At 48.4% G+C, this 22,349-nt stretch overlaps 1 long non-coding RNA gene across 1 annotated transcript; it reads left to right on the top strand.

The window, feature by feature from the left end:
• The first annotated feature begins 222 nt into the window (after window positions 1-222).
• On the top strand, window positions 223-22,285 carry LOC142561987 (uncharacterized). Its single transcript, XR_012823852.1, has 3 exons — window positions 223-791; window positions 6,071-6,188; window positions 21,320-22,285. It is a non-coding gene; the product is annotated as an uncharacterized LOC142561987 (long non-coding RNA).
• The last annotated feature ends 64 nt before the right edge of the window (window positions 22,286-22,349 follow it).

Here is a 22,349-nt window from a genome sequence, read left to right as displayed (position 1 = left end):
ATTTAGTTTCGAATAATTTTTTTTTGTTCTAGACTTGGGATTGCAAATATAGTAGCCTGAGTGTCGGTGGGCATTTCGTTAAGGCACTTCGTTCGAAGAACGAAGAGCTTTAACGTGATATTGACATAAGGAACAAAAGGATAAGAGAACATTCGCATCGCAGTGCATGATAATATAATTGCGTGGTCGCTGCATGGCGTCTATCGTTTACGCTACAATGCAAGTTTGCCGACCTGTACTATTGTATGTTGTCATTCGCGCTTGCATCTTCTCCGTCATTAGTTCCCCATATTGCGGCTTAAGACTAGCTTTCGCGGCCAATAGCTCGAATACCCTTCTTTTATGTAAAGTTGCGTTTATATGTGCGAGATCTGTCCCTAAAAAAAGGAAAAAAAAAAAAAGAAACGTACAGGACAAATATTATTGTCCTCATTGTATTGATAAATGAAGATCAATCATCTCGCATCATTTTCCCTTAAATGCTTTTTTTTATTCAGATTAACATCGCTAAGCGCTTGATCTATCATTTTCAACGATACGGAGAGGCGATATATGTCAACGGTTACTTGTAAAACGTGGCTACGTCACTGTAGCGCGGGGCTCAACATAAAAGTTAGCCGAGGAGCTCGTTCGCGCCTGGCTGAAGCAGCTGTACACGAATGAACTCCTGCGTGAGCAAAACAAACTGTGCGGGCGCCAGAAGAACGTCTGTAACGATATATATTATCTCGGGCCGTTATATATCAGGTGCCCCACGTAACTTGAGCATAGCTAGGAAGATACGCAAACGGGTGAGTGCGTCGTGATATACGGAACAAAGCGCATCGTATAGTGTGCTTTTGCTGGTCGTCACTCTCGAAATAGGCGAGCTGATTTTTCTCATTCTGGTGCCCCGTCACTTAATGAACTTACGGCGCGTGCTTTCAGACGTAGTAGTGTCTTCGAAATTTCGTGGGCCTTTGTCGTCTGCTATAATTTTAGAGCGACACGTCTGTTTCCGGCAGTTTACAGGATGCCCATGAACGAATCAATTGGCTTGTAATCGCGGTCTGCCTGGTTCGTGCGTTAATTCTCACAGGCTGCGGTCTCCATACACTTGAGCTCATCTACCTCAGTAATGCCGGCGGAATATCCCTACCGCAAACGCCGGGAGTCTTTCGTGCTCGCGTGTCGTGTCTACGGCTGTACGCGCATGCGCGCGGCCGTGTTCGCGTGTCCACGTCCAGTGTTCGCGCACGCTGCGCGCTGCGCACGTTTCCACGGAACAAATGGCCAGAGCCTGCTCGCTTACAAAACTATACGTACGGAGGATAAAAAAATAAGTCTCGGTTTGTACTGTGCAGTTTTGTACTTCGGTTGTCACCGGTGCGGGGATGTGCTTGGCTGCTTTGAACGAAAGTGGGCCGCGCCCGTCTCAGTTTCGTGTGGCGAGCGCAGTGTGCTGCGACGCGCGCGTCTGCGCAGCACCCGGCCCGAGGCCAACGCCAAAATGTCGGAAGCTGCGTCACTACCGCGGCCACCATTTATAGTGAACTGAGTGCGCCCACTGAGCTGTGTTCGATTATTTGCCACCGACCATCGAAATACGCGAGAAGAGAATAGGGAACTATCGGTGGCACGTGACTGTTTTGCGTCTCACATCCGACGAAACGCGCTTCCATGGCCCCTGTGCTATGCAGTGGCTGCAGCCTCGCCTCGGAGCGGCCGTCGCTATTCGACTAGTGTCGCAATGCGGGCTTGTTGGTGTGCATTCATGGAGTGCTATAGTGTGGCGCAAACCAGACTTGTTGAATCTGGTATCCGTCCAAAATCAGCTTCGAGCGCGTAGATTTTCTTTTAATTCCAGGAAATAGTACGAATGATGATTTCTCTGATGATAGTGATAAGCCAAGTCCGATTTCTTGGCATTACCTTGGACCACGGGCTACCCTGGCGCCGCGTTGTTGACCACGTTGTGTCGTCATCGTAACAGAGGCTACATACATGTGCTCAAGCGAGCCACTGGCATGCGCTGGGACAACCACCCGACGCCGATGCTACACTCTTAGGCAAAGTTACACCCTTTGGAGTGCCCCTTCTGCCACACAACGATAATCGTCATCTGCCTTGATGCGTTTCCTTTCTTTAACGCTGCGAGCCCGGTACTTTCCAGTAACGAACGGCATGCGCGTTATCAGCATGATAGCATTCCCGACAGGAAAGTAGAGGGCGCGGTGTTTTCAAGAAAGGAAACGCATCAAGGAAGATAACGATTATCGTTGTGGGGCAGAAGGGGCACTCCAAAGGGTGTAACTTTGCCTAAGAGTGTACGGCTACATACGGCGTTGGTTACCGGCCGGATGCTATGCCAGCTACCTCTGATGTTACCCTCGGATAGCCAATACAAGCGCTTAGAAGCGATACACAGAAAAGGTCTTCGACTGTGCCTGGGTGTCTCTCACCCGGCTTCGAACAAAAAAGGGCTTTACGGAGCTGAGTCACGCCCTCCCCGACTTCAGGCTTCTCAGACTCAGATCCTACATTTAAGTGAGTCTTCGTCCTACAAAGCCTTCTTAAGACGTATAGGCAATAGGCCGGGCTCACATTTTTATGCAGCACTGAACACGCTTCGACTCTTAGGATTGCACTGCTCGAGACAGAGGGAAAAAGTAGACCCGCCCTGGACATTCGAAGATATCACATGCAACTTAAGTGTACCACGATTGCAATCAAAGGGATGCATTCCATCTGCAGAAGCCAAGTCGCTAGTTCTGGAACATTTGACCACGACTTACCCGAATCACCTACAAGTATACACAGATGGCTCTGTCAAAGGAGACGAAGAACGCTGCGCAGCTGCATTCTCTATTCCCTCTCTGAGATATACGTGTTCTAGCCGTCTGGACTGTACAGCCTCGTCGACAGTTGTGGAAGACGTGGCAATAGCTGCTGCTTTGCGCAAACTAAAGACTTTGCCTCCACAGAACCTGGTTCTCCTTATGAACTGAAAGACCGGCCCCAAAGAGTTAATAAAGTTAAAAACTCTGACATTCGAAATCACTTTGGGTCACTTTGGGTTCCACCACATATGTCCTGCGTAACCAAGAGATTTCGTCGAGACGAAGCCTCACTTCTATATCGAATAAGGACAGGATCTGCTAGCACCCTAGCATGGTGATTTAAGACGGGGCGTATCAATTCTTCGAACCGTACGGCATGCGACGAGATAGGAGACATTGAGCACTTTCTGTGGTTGTGCCCGAAATTCCAAGATGAAAAGGACGCTCTCCTAGAGAGTCCCCCCCCCCCCCGAAAAAAATAAAGAAAGGCCTTCCAGCGTGTTTACAACACCTTGTGTTCCCCGAAGGAACAGTTATAGCCCGCAAAGAAACTTCACGTCTACTTATCGCATGCTTAATAGAGACTGGTTTGATGGACATGTGGTGAAACACCGCAGTCATTTTATAAGAGACGTTCACGCGGAGAAATTGCCGGACTTGATTGCCAGGCTAAACCCGCCTGTTGCCACAACCAACCACCACCGCAAACCAGACGAGAACACGAGAATATTGTTGCTCTAGTGTACACGTCTTGTTTGGGCTATACACTAATATTCTAAGATGGGATAGGAACACTACAGCGTTCCACGATGAAGCTATTCAGATGCCTCGTGAGGACAACGAGTCAGAGACGCTTACAAGACGTGATAACCGCAGCAGAGAAAGAGAGAGAGAGACAGATATTGAAATAATTGTGGCATGTTTTGTTGTTACATGTTAGTTACTTCGCAAACACGAGCTATATGGGCTCCTTAGCTCTGAAATAGTTTTCAAGGGGTGAGAGCTGACAAAACTGTAGCAGTGATATGCCTATCAGTGATTGATTTCAAGGGCAATTTGTTTGCGCGCAAAATGAAGAAAACAATGAAAAAATTGAGGAGCCATTCTACTCTGTGAAAGTGGATTACCAGCGAAGCTGTACCACATCACACAGGGCACATGTCACATGCAAGGGTACATCTATTGATTTTCACCATTTAGCAATGGTAGTGACGATAGCTTTGTGATTGTTGTGATATACACTGATTAGTTCGGTTACAACCTTAGACAGATACTTGGCCAAAGTTAAATCCATCACGACCATTGTTGAGTGGTTGAGTTGCTTGAATTGGTGTGGCACTTCAAAACAAACTTTTCAAGCACAAACTGAGTGAACATTTTCTTGTCTGCTTTTAAAATGTCCGCATTCAAGTCTCCAACGATGATAACAGGGGTAGTGCCATCGTGGCTAAACCATGTAAAGTGCGTGGTCATGAGTTCTTCGATATCCCACTTGGGTGTGCCTGGAGATATATATACACAGCGGATATCACAATTCAGTCTTTCGTTTGTACGGCGGAGGCCTCCCCACAGTCGGTGGCATTGACCTCTTGCGAATCAAGAGCGTATGGACATTTTATCCTTTCCGTATATCGCAGCGTCTCCTGCTCGTGAGTTCATGTGCTGCTCACAAACAATTACACTATACCAATCGACTTCAAAAATGCATCTTGCCTTATTTCATTTATTATTATTATTATTATTATTATTATTATTATTATTATTATTATTATTATTATTATTATTATTATTATTATTATTATTATTATTATTATTATTATTATTATTATTATTATTATTATTATTAGGGGCGGAGAGCCTGAAGCCACCCTGCTTCACCTCCGCCGCCGGTCGGCCCGGTATTGCAATTTCTTGGGATTCGGCCCACGCTCACCTTTGTTTATTGTTGACGCATGGTCAAGAAAAATACATGGAACCCTAGCCGCACGCAGCTTCGCCGTAAAAAGTGCGGAAGTGGCACGTATCTGCATGCATAGCATCCGCGCTTCATAGCGATGCGGGAGGGTAGGTAAATTTGGTTGTTTACGCATTTCGGCACACATAACGCCATTATTCTCAAGCCCGAATCATTTGACATACGATTGGGTGAAAGAAACCAGCGGAAAAACACGAAGACAGAGGAGAACTACCCCAGGCAAGTGCTGGTTCCGGTGTAGTTCCAGCGCTTGTCCGGCGTAGTTGTACTTTGTCTTCGTGTTCTAGCGCTGTTTTTTTTTTTTTCACCCACTAATAATATGAACCAACTCGACCAGCAAACAACGTTACTGTTTGACTTATAAATCGTCCGGTGGGGCTGAAGAATGGACGAAAATGCCTACATCATTACTTTCGACTAGCATTGACTCCTTACATCTAGTGTCCTTATTTTGCAAGGAGTCTTCATCGTCGGTTCTATTATTTCTTATCATCCATCCCGCCGAGTGACAGGTCCCGCCACTAGCGAAGGCCCGCTTTCGTGCGAGCCAGTGACGAAGGGGCGAATCGCTGCTAAAGGACTCGTCGTTGATGAACTATAGGACACGTCCTCTTCTTGCCGGTGGCATTTGCAAGGGAAATTTATAGCAGCGCGGGAGAGGGCAGGCACACCGCGCGTCTTTTGTGGGAGCCCTCTCCAACATTCTTGACTTGCCACTTAGACTACTAACTCAGCTGACTTGGGCGTTGAGGAAGCGCTAATGGCCGATGAAGATTTTTATTTCGCTCGCTGCTTATTTATTTATTTATTTATTGATACCTACATTCGCCAGAAGGAGTTACAGTAGTAGGCTGGGGGAGGGGAGTGACAATGCAAAGAAAGAACAAATCGCGCTAAATTAACAGTCAAATGCTGCGGTTCAAAGGGGGAGCGCATGACAAAAAAAAGGAGTGACATAATAAATTAGTTCTTTTCGCTGCTTTCTGCTGCAGCGCTCACGGACAGTCCGATTTGTCGTTCGGCCGCGCGCAGGCGAGCACCAAGCAGCGGTTCGCCGAGCGACGCCAAAGGCTGAAGTCACGTGGAGGCCCATTCTGCCCTCGTTCGCTCTGCACCGCTGCCCGGTTGCATCGACCGCGAAAGAAATGGCGAATGTATCAGGATTCCGCCCTAGGTTCTATCTCCTCTCTTTAGCTCGAGTAAGAAAGCGCGCCGTAGGTTCTTTCTCGCGGTGTCTCGGGTTCGCCCTGTACTGCTGCTTCTGTTTTCCGTGCAGGTTAAAAATAAGGGAACAAGGAAAAAGGAAACCGCGATGCTAGCAGAGCCGCGTAGCAAACTGTCGAGAAGGAAGTGTCAGCGTTGACGCTGTGTGTGGCTGCCAGCAAGTTAAAAAGGTAAAGGAAAACCCTCCTGCCAAGTTGCTTTCCTTATTATATCATTATCTAGTATTAACCAATGAAAGCAAATATTTGGAAGGGGAAGCCACGTGCAAAGCAGAGCCGTTGTGACTCGTTTACAGAGCCTGTCCAGGCTACCTGCTAATTGTGTTGCCTCAGATAACTTCGACACCCGCCGCGGTTGCTCAGTGGATATGGCGTTAGGCTGCTGAGCCCAAGGTCGCGGGATTGAATCCCGGCCCCGGTGGCCGCATTTCGATGGGGGCGAAACGCGAAAACACCCGTGGTACTTAGATTTAGGTGCACGTTAAAGAACCCCAGGTGGTCGAAATTTCCGGAGTCCTCCATTACGGTGTGCCTCAAAATCAGGAAGTGGTTCAGGCACGTAAAACCCCATAATTTAATTTTTTAAAGATAACTTCGATAACCTCAGATATTCCAGCAGAACATTTTGTTGGGCTAGTTGGTGCATGTTACTGAAGTACAAAAGCGCCAAACAGACGACACAAGAAGAGACACGGACGAACGCTAAAGCGCTCGTCCGTGTCTCTTCTTGTGTCGTCTGTTTGGCGCTATAGTACGTCAGTAACCTCAGATATGTTCGCGCCCGTTGTCGCCCAATCCGGCATAAACTTGTACTGGAACACCCAGTAAGGCCGCGCGAGTGCACGCGACATGCATGGGCAGGATACTGCACTAGCTGACAGCTGCGCAGGCACTTAATCACACGGCCGCGACAGGTGAGCGAGGCTGCGCAGGACAAAAAAAAAAAAAAAGCGATGACGGTTAACACGAACAGAACGACCCCGCAGATAGGCACGGCTGTGCGGTGTTATTACGTTCGCGTCCACCTCGTATACCGCGACGGAAATGTGAACGGCCAAACGCTTTGTGGTGCAGAAACAGGCAAGGCTGAGCCTAATGGCACCGGAAGTCATTGTAGACGTACCATTTATACTTTATATACGCACTAACCCAGATGCTCCCTCAACCCCGTTTTCTTCTTTTTTTTTGTGTTAATCTTAGCGTCTAGATGAACAGGAAAACTATACAGCAGGTTTCCACGAGGCCCTGACTTGCAGCACAGGCCCGGCAGCTTGCGAGAGATATTCACCCGAGAGGGACGATCTCACAGAACAATATAACGTTGCTCAGACAGGCACTTCGGTCCGTGATTTGCTTCTCTTGAATCGAATGGCACGTGTACAGTCGCGTGCAAAGTCTGGAGGTCACAGATGTCGCACTTTTTTTTTTTTTTTTTTGTAGCCTCAGCTTGCAGCCGGAAACGAAATGGCACAGCGAACTTCTGCGTGTTTGATCGATGCAATGTACTGAAAAAAAATTCCACGTTGCACGACTATGCCATAAGATATCGTAACTTCTTTTTGTTGGTGCCATGCATAATCAGTATAAACATTTGCTCCCGGTTGTATATGTATGCGGCCGCTTTACGCATCGCGTTGGAGCCCATAGTGGCTGCAAAAATAATCACCGCATTTATACAAATGAATTGACATTTCATCCGCAGTAGGTCTTGCTTCCATATTCGTGCACCATCATCGAAAGAACAAAAAAAAAAACCCATGTCGAGGACAGAAAGCAGACGGCGCTACGCCTGGCGTGACAACTGTGGTGTACGTGTACACTATACGCGCGCTGCGCTCTCGCTACACAGCCTGTGCGCATGCTTACGTTTCTGTACCGCCTTACAGGTGGCCCATTTTCTATTTCTACATCTTTTATTCTCTTTTCCACCGCATCAGTGCTTGGCATGGCTTTCATCACGTGGGATACAAAAATAATTTATTTCGGAGTGCGAAGGTTTTTTTTTTTGCTGGAAGCCTGTATTTGTATATTAATCTTGCGTCTGCGTCAACCTGACTTCTATATAGTCTTGACGGAGGCATAAAAGAAAGCGTAAATGACGTGCTTATCTTTCTTTTTCTCCGAAAAATAAAAATGTCCACTCACTAACAAAACAAAGGGTGTGCTTATGATTCCCCTTTGGGGGAGTAAGATGTTTGTGCGATATTTAAACCCATCTTCGAGACTTCTATAGTACTCCCCCGGTATCGAGTAGTGTACGGTTAACTCTGGCTCGCCCCCAAGCATACAAAATGTACTCCATCAGATGAGCGCGAGATCACCCATTCGTTCTTTAGGTGAACCGATGCAACGCCCTAACCCATAGACTGCAAGCAGCCGCCGACATCTTTATGTACAGCTTTCCTGCACGGCCCTTCGGCAATGGTGGAAACGACACGGGTGATTTGCGCCGCGTTTCGTCGTCTTAAGTCCCCTCGGCACCACACGACACGACAGACTTACAGACCGCTACACAGAGCAGCACAAGCGAGAGAACTGGGGAAGGGAATAACAAGGATTATGCACTCGTACAGAACAAGATCGAAAGCAAGGGTCACAGAATGCACCAACATTAGCATTTTTCTTTTTCTTTTTGTTTGCTGCAAATCACGACTGCAAGTTGAACGCCAACAATTCTTTTTTATGCCCTTTCATAAATGTCATCGAGAAAAATCAACATGTTGTCTTTTTGGCGGTCCCAGGCCAAGTCAACGTGTAAATACAACAACGCGGAATCGGGTGAACGACACGTACTACGTAGAGCACAATCGCCAAATTCTCAGTAGACTTCCTGTGAGACGTATAGGCCACAAACACGCGCAATGCGATGGCACACATTTTGCTGGCTGACGGCAAAGGAAATGTATTGAGTGGTGTACATATATGTGCATCCCATGCTATATCAGCTGACTGTGTGTCCACTTTAGACGGGCTCATAATAAGGCGTTTGAGTACTGTAACTGATATTACTTTGGGTCAACAATGCTCGGGCTACAGCTTCTTCTTTTTCCTTTTTTGCCCCTGAAAATGCAGTGCGGATCACTAAATTGCGTCGCATAAATTATACTTTACTATTACGTGGTCATAGATGGGTCGAAACGCGAAAGTGCCTGCATTTGGTATCTTACGGCGAATTCGACGCGTCGTTCTCGATGAGCTATGCTTAAATCCTCGAGCTAGCACTAGGGTCACGTTCGGATTTCACAAACCCATAATCTACCCGAGAAATGCACTACGCTCGGCGGTGGATCAAAGTGGAGGATGCCGAACGCTGCCGGCAGAACGCGACGGGCTCAAAAAGTTTGGCTTGAATCCCTGTCTAGACGGCGAAGCAAGCTCCCCAGAATGAGATGGTCCAAAACGAGTAGCGCAACAAGCGAACCTACTCGGAATAGGCGAGCCAAAGAAAGAAAAAAAAAACAAAGAAAGAAGGGAGGTAGGGAGGGAAGAAGCAAGGAAAGAGAGGAAGAAGGAAGCAACGAAAAAAGAAAGAAGTGGACACAGAGAGGGGAATAAGAAAAGAAATAAAGGAAGATAGAAACAAACAAAGAAATAAATAAAATAAAATTTCTCAGTATCGGCCAGTGCAATTCAATTTAGGGTTGCTCATGGGGCAGGGTGTCCTAGACAGAGGAAGAAATCCTGACTCAGAGCCCTGCTGTAGATGTTTCAATAGCGTTTTGTCATTTCTGTACCGCTAATTCTTTGTGCTGTTGCTTTTAGCTTGACTAAGATATTGGGATAGCCGGCCCTTTCACCGGCCAAACTTTCCACATTTCACAGCTAACCCAGATAAAAAAGAAGAAGCTGTACTCGTTTTCTGGCACGATTAGTGCCCACTGCTGCCGGCTACCACGCTGCCGCCGTTAACTGTTATGCCGGCAAGTTACGCTATCCTAGCGGAGCGCACTGCCACCAACCTATACCGGCTGCACGCTTCATTGTTTATAGTTTAATGTCCCTCTAGGGGACTGTCTTCGATAACACCAATTAAGGCGCGACGCATGCCCACCGCGCGCGTCTTTTTCAAAGCACCGTGTGTGTGCAATCGGGTCCGACGCACAAGGAAACGTTTTTTTTTTCTTTCTGCGCCTAGAGGAGGTGAAAACGGTGCATATACTGCAGCGGTGGAAGCACGTGGTCGGCCGAGATCCAACCGAGCGACGAAGAGACAACCCGAGACGGCGTGCGCGGCACTCGCACCCCCAGTTCGAGAGAAAAAACAAAAAAAAAAAACTAGATCATCGCTTTGAGCGGTCGCAGTTACACGCACGCGAAAGTTTGCTTCGAGCGGCAACGCGCACTGCGAGCGGGCACGCCACAGGGCGGCCAGCAGGGACAGAGGCGCGCGGCCGCATCGACTGCGGCGCCCGCGGATCGAGGGACGGAGAGTCTCGCCCGCCGCTCCCGTGCCAGAAGCCTCGTGCGCGGCTATGCACGCCGCGGTGTGCGATAAGCGACTGTTGCATCGCAAGTGAGTGCGCGAACACAGTGGCGCTGCGGGATGCAGAGTGCAACTGGACTCCTCATGCACGTACAGGGTCGCGCCGGGCCGGTCCACGCAGGCTGATCGCAGTAGGGCGGTGCGAGGGTGTCCAGGAGTAGAAGGGAAGAGAGAGAGAGAGCCAGATGACCAGCCTCGGTTCTGTACCTCTCTCCGTGCGGCAACAATCCGCGGCTGTCGCGCGGCCAGTTGCGGCGGCTTCTCCCAAGCGTTTCTACCAGGGGTGAGCAGCGCAGCTTGCTGTGCACAGGACGGGGGGGAGGGTGAGGGAGCAAGCAGAGCGGAGCAGTCACACGTGCTGGCCCCTGTCACGGGAGGCGCGGCAGCATTCAGAATATGAGAGGCGCGCTCGCGAACCGGCCGTTGCAGATCGGCTGCGTTTGATCCACCCCCTGGTTGACTCTGCGAGATACTGTTCCTCATTATTTTGTAAAAAAAAAAAATTTTTTTTTTCTTTCAGGAATAACTTGCTCCCCTATGTAACTTCATTCCAGAGACGTCTCGTTCTCCTCGTTGAAACATGCTTACTCACGCATGTGCGTAACCAGAAATAAACGCATACGTTCACTCGCAAGGCTGGAATGAAATATCGGACAAGCGGAGTACTTTCTAAAAGTGGAATTGCCAGCACCTCTCTTCTTTCTTAAAGCGCTCCCAAGTTGCAGCGCTGGCTTTTCTACTTTAGATCTTCAAGAGGCGTACGAATTAATTCGCCACGGAACCACTTTTTAAACAGAATCAAGAATAGAGCACGCCGTCAAAAAAAAAAAAAAAAGTAATGAAAAACAAGAAAAAGACACCCTCGCTTTCTCAGCCATTCCATCACCCGCGCTGCGCAGTGTTCATTTGTGCCAAGCTGCTTTTCCAGCGACTTTTTGCGTTTGCGACGTCCTCGTCACGGCATGCGTCCATTCCGCTCCCAGTCGCGGGGCCGCGTATATTGTCCACAAAAATGAGTATGGGTCCGTAAAATTACTGTAAAACCTTGAGCAGCACGTGTACTGCTGCGGCTTTTACAACCACGTGACAACCCCCACGCGGTGGTCTGGTGATTCTGTATGCACGGATAGCATTTCGGCGCCCGCGCAGTTTGTAACTCCGCAAATCACTTAGGCCGGGCGCACCTAAAAGAAGTCAGCGATATGCTCATACACAACAGCAACGCTCACTAAGCACGCTTGGCTGCACGGTCACGCATTGAAAAAGAAAAGTTCCGCTGTTCTCTACTCTTTATTGTGCTCTCGGGCGTTCCTTTTCAGTAGTAAGCGCGACATGCGACATCATATATATATATATATATATATATATATATATATATATATATATATATATATATATATATAAGCTGCGTTTAGGTATGAGAAATACTGATTTAGCCAAGACAACGCTGCATTGGCTTTGCGCTCGAGACGATTCGAGCATTTTCTACTGTGGGCGAACAAGGCAAAGCTCATCCTGGAGGCTTCAGGCTGAAGCTTCCTGTTGTTCGCTCACTGTTGATCACTTCGCGTCTCCGCCGTCCTGCGAACTGTTTTTGTCTTGTCCGCACATAACAAGTATGTGTTGGCATGGACTCATTGACTCATTCCTTAGCAAAACACGCAAGGCATGGTCTTATCCTTGCCTGTCGATGTGCCAGCCAGACAAAGACATGATATATATATATATATATATATATATATATATATATATATATATATATATATATATATATATATATATATATATATATATATATATATATATATAGGGTCGGTGGTTGGTAAATGGTGTCTGCTAAAATTTGCTGGTAATCTAGAAAAAAATAAAGAACCGTGCGCTAGATCAGAGCTTCACAGGTGGGCTGCGATCCTTGTTTTATCGCCGATTACTGTTAATTGTAATCGTCGCCTAATTTCTGCGGAATAGGAATAGCAGCTCGCGTGCGTAGTCTTTAAAGAATCTGCACGATAGCAGTGAACACATATGACAATGGCTGGATGGAAATTTGAAAACAACAGTGTCTAACAATTAAGAGAGCAACGCTTTTCTTAATCATGATATATTTTACTCGGATCGTGAGATTAGACTGCGTTGCAAGAATGTATGAGCTGGCGGAGGCAGAAGGCGATTCGAGGGCAATTCGAGACAATACGCTGTGTATCTTTGCATTTTTGAAATCCTTGATCACAAGAAAATATGTTCGCGAGGCCGTAAGAAGGCTGGGCGTGTTGATATATGTTCTTATATTCGAAATTAGCCAAAATGTGTTTCCTATCTCCTATAAAAGAAGGTTACCATTCTACTATGTGTGCTAAATGCACGCCAGAAGTGCGACAGAGTCGAACTTTAGAGTCCCAACTCAGGAAAAAATAAAAAATAGATATAATAGAAAAAACAGCAGTATGTTCTGAAATTCTGCACTTAATTAGCTGTATTTAGGGCCCTTGACGAGATTAGAGAGGCTACGTTTTAGAAGACCTTTAACTTGGCAAAGTTACACCTATTCGAGAATTTCTAAGGCACTCGAAGCGGTATTTGGAAGACGGAGACATTTATAGCACAGTCAATGAGCGAGAACAAAGGCACGACACACCTCGTCGGCATTTTTTACAAGCAGTATACTCGTCTGGCGACAAGCGCCCTCTTGCCGAGATGGCGGGCTGTTTCCGTTTCCCACGCTCGCTTCGAAGTAATTGCGGACGAACTGCCCCGCTTGTATTCTTTCAATAGCCTGTCGCACTGGGATGCGCATATGTGTGTCGCGTGCAAACCCCGGCGCGAGCAGTCCTGCCTCTGCACATAAAGGTAGGCCATATAGGGTGCGGCGTAGAATCGAGTGATCTCGCGCTACAAGCGCAGTCAGGTCCGCGTCCTTGTCATTCGGATTCGACAGCTTCACGCACCAGCTCAGAAGTGCAAATGGCCTGTAAGGGGGTGCCGAAGGGGACAGCTTGCTGCGCACGGCACACAGCGGCGCCTCCCGAATGGACCGAGGCGGGTCGTTCAGCTCAATCCTCGTGGCCCCGAGAGGGCCCCGCGAGGAGGCCCAGGGGCGCCGTTGGTTCCTCGCTCCCACAGCCCGGCTGGGGAGGCCGACCGAACTCGACGGTGCCGCTGTGCACCCGCTGGCGACGTCAGCTAAGGGAGGCGTAGGGTCACTCCACAATTTCCAATGCACGAGGAAACGGGCCCTGCTTCTTAGCGCAAGCTGGGAGAGTCGCGATGCAAGACTGAAGAGACATGGGCTGCAGTGTTTCATCAGCACCTCTCAGTCTGTGCGGCGGCACTTGCTGAGGGCTCAGCTGGACGGTGGGCGAGGGACGTCGGGCGCCGGTTCGGGGACTCGCGCAGCGCCGGCGCGAAGCAGACGCGCCCGTGGCGCGATCAACGGATGAAGCGCACGAAGCGCAGGGGGAAAGCGGTCGGTCTACCAATCAACTCTGATTCGTTGGTGCGCACTCTGGCGCGGCAGCTGCCGCAGAGTGTATGGGTAAAAGTAGCTGGACCTGACTGCGCCCGCCGCTTGGTAGGAGCAGAACGAGGCCCTCCTCTTTCCTCTCTAAACGGGATTGAAGTATACTTCAATCTCTGTAGCCTTTCTTCTACAAAGCTGACTCCGACACGCGTAAATCCAAATATAGTAACGCAACATTTAAAAAAAAAATCGAATTCCTGCCATTTGAGTGCGAAATTCGCTCGCGTTCTTCTGTTTCATTATATCCTGAAGCCTAATACTACCAACAACGTCCTGTCGCGTTGGGGTTCGCTTACAAGCCTAACTACGCGTAGTTTGTATTAGAGATATCTCCCAAGTAAAGGTGAACACAGTTTAAAAAAGCAGATGACATTAATTTAGTGGGAGCGACATCTTGCTGCGCTGGTAACATTTTGGGCAGGTTGCGGATAACTGAGTACATTATTGAGATTAATTTGCCAAATAACAACTAGATTCATCAACCACATCAAAGGAGGTCGTAGAGGGCGTTAAAGGGACAACCGGTTGTAGTGTCCTGATGACGGCAACATTTACCAACTTGCTTTAATAGACCAGGAAAGAAAGGCGTTGCTCTCCCCCTTCTGCCTCCTACATTAAGGGCCAGATTGACAGTTAGCTTATCGAATAAAGTTCGTCCGGGTGCTCGCAGCCAAGCGACTGAGTTGCGTTGCAGCTTCATTCAAGGTGGCATCCGCGTCAAGGCAAAGCAAACACTCCGAGCAGAAAGCTCACAACGGGCACCGTCCGCCGACCCGGTGAGAAAGGCTTTCGCTCGACTTCGGGGAGGAGCGATGGATGACGAGGAGCGAAATGGGGGCAGCACTGGCGCAGCCAAGGACACTGCTTGGCTGTCAAGAACGCTCTTCGATCCGTTCGACAAATCCCTGTTCAAAGAACCATTCGAAGAGAGAGAAGCGGGGCTCGTATTCACAGAGACGTTTGTACGCTGAAGCGCTTTGGTAAAACAGGCGCGGGTCGATCATCATAGCGAACATAACATTTGGCGAAGGCGTCTGGCCAAAGACAGGATTGTTCTTACGAACGAAAAGAAATTGTGAATTAAGCGCCAGGTTACGAGCAGACTGGAAACACTCCTTGAAATAAAATATTGGCTAAGCTACTGGGATCGAATTCACGAAGCTTTTCGTTCGTAAGTGCCGTTTGTCATTGGCTGATAGCCTTCGGTAATGATATGTCCCACATCACTATTGACTGGCACAAATGCTTTTAGCGTAAGAACTTTTTTTGTGAATACGGGCCACGGGTCGCAGATGACTGAAATGAGCACTGCACGTTCCGTGGCGAATGGCGTCGGCATCGTAATGAAGAAGTAGAACTGCGACCTTTTTCGTTTAAGATGTCTTGATTCACAGCCGTCAGGTAGCATGGTGGACAAGTCAAACGCAGATTGTGCAATTAACGTAAGAATGTGACAATGAGAGGATTATGATTTAGCATTGTGAGAATCGTGTCCCATTTCCGTTACCGTCCCGGCCACCTGCCAGGTCTGTGCGCGCTAGCTAATCCTGTCAGATGCGGCGCGGATCAGCAAGTGCGCGCTAAGCTGGAAGGGTAACTAATGTCGGCTTGTTTATGCATGTCTTTTTGGAACACCAGTGTAGTGCACACAGGCGAGGACAGTAAAACGCAAATGGCCTTCAACGCGTCTGCATGTCCATGTGCCCCGTATTGTGTTCGTCTGTATCCGCTGCACTAGTATTCCTATAGAACGGTGACGTCAGCGATGATGCGGTTTCAAAGCGGTAAAGTGCGACCAGTTGCGTCATGATACACTGTAATACGGCGTGTTTTGACACTCTAAAAGTGTCATCGACGCCGTTTTATTTTATTCGGAAACGAACCTGACCATGCGGTTAACTTTTTCGTCTGCCGATTACAATACGTGAAAGACAACGGATTACCGCATTACCGTATGCCCGGGGGCGTTCCCGTATGGCAGTACGGCGATGGTAAAACGCTCTAATAATGCTGCTCAATTCGTCGCGCGACGCACCACTGTTTGTGAGCGAAAACCAATGGAATCATCACTTGACTTACACATAAGCCAATATATTCGTTTTCTTTTTCGTTCCTAGAACGTTCGAATTGTCCCGTTCGCATTTCGTTTGTCCGCCATAATACACTGACTAACCGCGAATTTTCTCAGACGTTGTAAAGTTAGACTGCGCATCAGCCGGCGCGGGAAAGGAGAGATTGACGTAAGTAGTCGAGAAACAACCCTTCATACTGTATGCAAGATATACTGTATTTGGGCGGGTGAAATGCAACGCCATTCGTTTTTCTAGAGCTTACAGTTATATTCTGCCGTGAAGCCTGCGCGGAGAAGTAGTTGCAGCGCGTTAGTCAAGTCCGCCATGTTCCCGTCGGAGATCGAGCATGGAAAATGGCTTCGACCGCGAGCGAACTGGCGGTGTCGTGCGGAAATACAATTCGATCCCCACCAGCCGCACAAGAAAGCTTTCCAGCAGCAGGCAGGCTATGTGCAGCGAGAGAAGCGTTTCCGTGCAAGATATCGGTATGACAAAAAAAAAAAAAAATGTTTAACAATGGCTTTGATGCCAGCTCAGCACGTGCGTCGTCCTTCTTGGATTGCTGCGTGCAAGCGACCGACCAAAAGTGCAGTGCTGAGACAGTTTGCAACAACCACGTCGACTACGTGTCATTTAAACCAACACATGCTATAACGAATGAGCTCACACATCACTAAAAGCTCGGGTAAAAGCTCCTTTCGCCTTTAAAGTGCCGGGATAGTAGCACTTGAAACATGCGCTGGCTTAGTGGAGGCATTGTGCTTGGTGGAGTTGTCATATATATGTCTACCAGAGTACAGGAGAGCACCTCTATTTAGCATGTCGTATTGTAGGTTGCGGGCGGGATTCACAATCTCCGAAAATGTGCGAGTGACAGGGGCGACATCCGGCACAACCGGTGCAAGTAAGCCCTATTGCTAGTTCAGTACAGGCTGAAAAATTTGCCTCGGCGTGCCTCCCCTCCCCCTCCTCCAGCTGCGATTGAGGAAGCTAAGAGTAAATCCCACTGTATACCGTGGCTGTCATTTTGTTCTGTTTTTGATCGACGTTTTCGACGTTTGTCGAGTTATTGGCTCTCTCTGTGAGGAAATTTGGGGCGCACAGATCGGCTGATGGCCACGAAGTAGAAATTCCTTCTGCATACAAAAATAGATCAACTTTGGTTTATACACAGGCACGCTAACCGTGCAACAGGTGCTAAAGTACGTCTCATGCACTCCAGGTGGCGTCAACTTGAAATGTAACGAAACGGGCTGCCAGCCGTAATGGTTGCTATATGAAAAAAGCTCGCGTGTACATTGATCATTCATAAAGTACGTGCTATTGAAACCACATTCAGGAACGATGAAGGAACTGCGAAGTCACGAAGGAGGCATGCGTCAACTTGATGTAGGATTAAATTTTTCTATTGAGTATTGAATGGAAGTATACGCCATCTCTCAGTTGACTGCCATTCTATAGACCACGCACATCTCCCGCCAAAAGATGACTGACATTATGTTAGATCCCCTCATCTCGGGAGTTCAGGAATAGTTTCGCTTCAGGAAATGGCTGGTCGGTCGCCGTAAGGACGATACCTAAGCGTATTTCTCTTTATACATGCATATATAGGTGAGGATGGACAAGCCTCTAATACATTCGTGCGAAAAAAAAAAAAACGCTGATGTTACGAATTCTCGCTATTCGAAAACGTGTTGTGGCACAGTTTTCTGTGCAGGATGAACCAGTGCATTGAACAGAAGCCATTCGTGGTCTTCTTTTTGCGCTTCGTCTGGATTATTTCTTGTAAAATTTGAAAACAATGTCGCTGCGATATTCTGCAACTTTTTGGAACGCACGGCAATATTCTGTAAAGTAAACAGAACGGGCGCTGGCAGGTTACAGACTACATCACTTTTCCAAACGGATGCACCATCCTGGCCTTTGGCGTTACGTTTTTTTTTTTTTGCATATAGTAACTGTTCGCACTGTTCAATTTATGCCTGGATCATAGTAGTGCACCCAATTACCTCCACAGAGACTAAGCGATGACAAAGCTTCCACTTTCGCTGGCGTGCAGCTGTTGCATTGTCACGGTTGATTTCTTCTTTAGAAGCCTTTTAGTGATACATATTCAGCCTATATGTCAATAAGTGCTCTGCGCAGGTACTGACAATACATAACGCAATGCCTATAATGCGCAGAAACTTAGACGGTGTTTGTTCGTAGCCTGTCATGCGTCTTCCTTGTTCCATTTTTGTGGGACGATATCAGGAAGTTTATGAATGATCGTAATTGCACAGAAGGGATGCTTTCGGGGGTGAGCGACACGGTGCTTATAGTAAATGCAACGCGATGCATGCCTCCGGCTTTCCGAACCGTGCCTCTATACGTGCAATGTGTTGCAGGAAAGACTAAACGAGCGTCAAATGTTCTGTACAGTATGTATAGCCGAGCTACAAACCTCCGTGGAATGCCTTCTGGAAAGAGTATATGGCCATACATTTCATGCGAGCAATCCTGGTTGTGAACGACGGATATTAATATTTTTTTCGTAGCGCCAGCTCACGTTTTTTTGTTTGTTTTGGACCTCGGTATCGTTTGCATCGTTCGAGTAATGGCAAGTCGAGAATGAGGCATAGAAGGGAGAACAGAGTGCGTGCGACAAGCCAGTGGCGGTAGTTGCCGCCGTCGGGAAGCAGAGGAAGGTCGTCGTGCTGACACGGCCACTGGAGTAGCGGTACACCCGCGAACACGTACTCATGCCAAACAGAGGCTCGTGCAAGCGCACAGGCACCTTGGGAGGTTTGCCTGCCGTCTGCCGGCACTCGCATCGACAAGAGCAGTCACGGCATGTCGCGCCCTCGCACACTACTCGCCTGGCACAAGCCACGGGAGTTCTACATGGACAAGGCGTAGAAGGAATCGAGCAATGCCACAACGCGGGCTCGCGAAGCTTCCACACCACGGATGCAAACAAGGGGTGCACGCCGGAGCTGCCTCGCCGGGCGGATGCGCTCCCGCAGGGTGCGCTGCACCCGGCAGCCCTGCGCTCTAGGCCGGCCGTGTGTGGGCCGCCCCGGGTGACCAGCGGTGGCGGACGTACCTGGCCGCTGCCGGCGTCACCGCATGCTGGCGGCCACGCTGTGCTTGTGGTACGCGTGCCGGCCCACGAGCCGGCAGTGGCACTGGCGCGGTGGCCCGCCGTCGCGGCCGCCGGTCGACAGTCCGAATCTCGAGAAGCGCACCTGGCTGTTGCAGTAGACGTCGTCGTACGGCGCCCCGTCGCATGGGCTGCTCAGGCTCGGAAGCGGGATCGCCCTGCGTAGCGCGCGACGCGTCGTTCGTCACAGGACGACGGGGATCCAAGTGCATCGGGAATGCGTGGTTCGCTGGAGCACGGTACGGAGTTTTGCCCTGCGTGGTGATTAGACCCGGTTCCCTGGCGCATGATGAAATAAGGCTTAGCGAGAAGATACCAGCGCTCTTTGGTATACAGACAGAGCCGCCCGCGAAAGCCCGTTGTCTCAAATGCCTAGTGCTCGTCTGGATGCTTCCTTTCATTCTTAAACAAGAAAAAAAAATCACCGCGAATAAACCTCGCTTCGTTCGTAACGTCATCGTTTAAGCACCGTGCGTCATGACGTAAAAAGAAAGAAAGAAAGAAAGAAAGAAGGAAAGAAAGAAGGTCTTGTCAGATTTGCGCGATGTTTATGCAAGATCTCAAGCCGGCGAAGCAGAATTCAAGGCAAACAAGCCACTGCGCCCAGCAAGAAGACGTTTTCTGTTCCCGCAGAACATTGCAGCGCTCGTGCACCGCGCCGAGCAGCGCCGGCGGCGCTGACGTTGAAGCCGTCGCTGGGCTAACATTAACGTTCATACCAGCACTCATAACCTCAGAAAAATATCTTCCAACGATTATATATGAGCGTATAAATTATCTTCCAACGTACAAGTTACTTTTAAAGGAGCCGTTGTTAGTTTGCATAATGGCGACCTTTTAGTTTCCGGGCAAACATGTAGAACCCCGAGTAGCGCAAATTCGATAATTCGCAACGACGCTAGAAGCACTCATACACTTTCAGAATTTTTCCAGCACGTTCCTTTTATAGACGCACTTTCCACCGGCCAAATTTTATTTGAAAGAGATACCCCACAGAGCTGCAGATTGCAATTAACAGGAGCCCGTATCCACAAAAAGCATTCACGCTGTAGATTTGTTTGTAAGAGCAGCATCAAACCAATCGTGGCGGCGGACGTGTAGTTAGCGAAGGCGGCCGGTCAATACGGCATGGAACTAACCGACAGCTTTACAAACCCGGGCGCCCCGTGATCAGGGAGCGAACAGACCATCACGCGCTTTGAAGCCGAGCATTCTAACCACATGCGAACGGCTGCTGTTCGCGCAAGAAATGGCAGCTGACAAACTCTGATGGTTAGCTACCGCGGGCTCGTCTCTCTGGCGTCCTCCCACAGCGCCCAGACGCGTACAGCGTTGGTCGAGTCGGAGTGCTGCATGCAACTATACTGTTACCCGTGTGCCGCCACAACCTCTTTATTCGCTCCACCAACGTTCCAATTGCGCTGCATTTGATTTTTGTTCACTCGTCCTCGTCCCAGCACACAGGAGGCTATAACGAGCATGACGGCACTCGTAATTCAGGTGTTGTCTGCGGCATGCGCTACAGGACTGTTTCAATAGAGATCTATAATTATCTATAAATTAATCCGCGGCACGTCTGAGTAAGCCATTCGAGTATAGTGGCAGACACGTCTTAACTCGCGGTAACGCGCTCGCAACGCCCAGCAGAACACATTCTGAGAAAAAACACGCACACGCAGCCACTCCACTCGCGTTACGAGCATGCGCATTGAGTGGTGCACTTTCGGGCCCGCTGAACTCTGCTGAAAATCGTCCACTCTTGGGCTCACCTTGAGAGCATGTGTCGTAGTACCATGATTTCAAGTTTTCATCAGCCCATGATATAAAAGTGTTGAGAAAGCTTGGAAAAAAAAAGGTTAATCAAGTGTCGATGCTACAGAAGACAAGGTCTACGTACACGGTGGCTCAAAGAATTCGATGATGAAATGCCTATATCTATTTTGTCTCTTTGTCTCTTCTTCATGTTCATTATTCACTCATTTCGTATATTATTTTTAGTGCATTTAATTCGCAATTACGTCGAACTTGTCTATTCTTTATTCTCGACGCTTGGTTAACCCCCCATTCTTTTCTTTTTTTTTTGCCAAGATGTCTGGTGGGCCGATCCCGGAGATGTGTAGTCTGTGGTGCAATGCGGTTAATCTTCGGCTATATTGGCGCTAATTACGCCCGTACCATTAATTTTGCCCACTCAGCGACTAATCCTTACCTCTTATGGGCACCACTGGAACCGCCTTCGAGAAACCATTGTCTCGCGCGATACCTGATCAATACAAGCAAACTCACGCAATTTCCCAAAAGTGTGCCATACGGCGGCTTCGCCTCAGCATGGCTATATCTACGACGAAGCACCCTTTACAGGAATATATTGCAATGAGGTTAATTTTTTACTATGTTGGGGCTAATTAGACATGTACCTATAGGCCCCGACTTCTAGGAGCTCCGAGCCCGAGCCCCCTCTGAAGCTTTCCGGAGGGGGGGGGGGGGCAGAGAGCCACCCCTCCTAAAGTGTCATTACCAGAGTTCTGTCACTCGCATTACTTAAGGTTTCTTTTGAGTTGCCTCTTACTTTTCACTTAAAATTTTATTGTGGCTAAAAGCTTACTGCATCATTGTTGGAGTGGACGTGCACGGCTTTTAATTTATACTTTTGCTTTATTTCTGCAAATTCTTTAATACTTTAACAATTTACATGAAGGAAGATTGCACCACCTAGAGACGCCATATTCTTGGTGGTGCGAGAGGACTCAGGCTGTGAAACTGTCTCCCACTATGAGGTCTTCGAAATCCTCATATAAAGCTGTCACTTCAGTGAAGAATTCCTCGAGGTCTTCGAGGTATATGTATATACGGGGTTCAGAAAGCTGGTCGGACCCCAGCGTCACCCGGAAAAATGAAAATTTTCTGCTTATGCCTGTATTGTTAACTTTACCAATCCTGCGACTAATTCTAGCTCCTAGTCTTGTTGAGACCTACATTTGGACACCGCTTGCTACTCACTGCGAGGACGCCCCGAAGGCTCAAAAGGTCCTTTTTTTCTTTATGAGGTCGTTACCCAGCTGCGTTAAACCCCTGTAAAGTCAGCTAAAAAAACGTTGGCTTCCAAAAAAAAAAAAAA

This window comes from Dermacentor variabilis, chromosome 1 (genome assembly GCF_050947875.1).
Source record: "Dermacentor variabilis isolate Ectoservices chromosome 1, ASM5094787v1, whole genome shotgun sequence".
Lineage (NCBI taxonomy): Eukaryota > Metazoa > Arthropoda > Arachnida > Ixodida > Ixodidae > Dermacentor > Dermacentor variabilis.
Note: the sequence above shows the minus strand (reverse complement) of the source record. Positions and strands in the feature narration are given on the sequence as shown.